Genomic DNA, 875 nt, shown 5'->3' with positions numbered 1-875 from the left:
GGCAGCAGGTGGCTTCTCATCAGCAAGCTCCCAAGGCACGTCAGCTCGGCGGCCTAGCTGGGTGATCAGATATGGGAAAGAGAGGGTGCCTCTGACATGGACCCTGGCCATATAATACCTGATGAAACATGGAAGATACAGGTCCTTACCCTCCATCACACACCAGATGAGGGTGATCATAGCAGCGGGCACTTCTGTCTCATGAGTGCTCGGCATCACGTAATTACTCAGGATCTGCTGCCAAAGCCGAGCCTCATCATTCAAGTATATCAGCTTGATTTCCTTAGGCATCACTGTATTCTTTCCCATGACCCATAGGGCAGTAGGATCAAGGGCTATTCTCTGCTTGACTGCATCCCAGTCAAATCTCATGTATCGCATATCCTCTTCAGCCTTTTGGTAACCGTCAGGCGGATCTGACTTAGGCTGAAGCCAGAGGATATCCTCAATAGCTTCCTCAGTGACTAAAATCTGTTTCCCTCTAAGGTGCACTGCATCCAAGGAGGTCTTGAAATAGTTACAGTAAAATTCTCTGACCCAGGAGGCATTAACCTTTGTCAAGTTCCTTTCCATGAAGAACCAGCCTCATTGTTTTATCTGTTCGGAAGTGTACTGGGTGAGTTCTTCTGGAATTTTAAGAGTTCTCTCCAGGTAGAGGTTCCTGGCAGTGGCAAACACTGGATACTTTAGCTCACAGTATCTGTTTGCAAATTTTACTTGATCTGTGGCAGTGAGGAGCTAGTCGGCCTTTTCCTGCGGGGTAAAGTTCTTTTCCCACCAAGAATCGTCGTGAAGGATATCCAGGATAGAAGTAGAAGATTATCCTCTTTTCTGTTTTCCTGTAGTTGCTTTGCCTTTTCCCTTACTTTTGGGGT

The sequence above is a fragment of the Arachis ipaensis genome, chromosome B09 (assembly GCF_000816755.2).
Source record: "Arachis ipaensis cultivar K30076 chromosome B09, Araip1.1, whole genome shotgun sequence".
Taxonomy (NCBI): Eukaryota; Viridiplantae; Streptophyta; class Magnoliopsida; order Fabales; family Fabaceae; genus Arachis; species Arachis ipaensis.
This window is presented reverse-complemented; position numbering follows the sequence as displayed.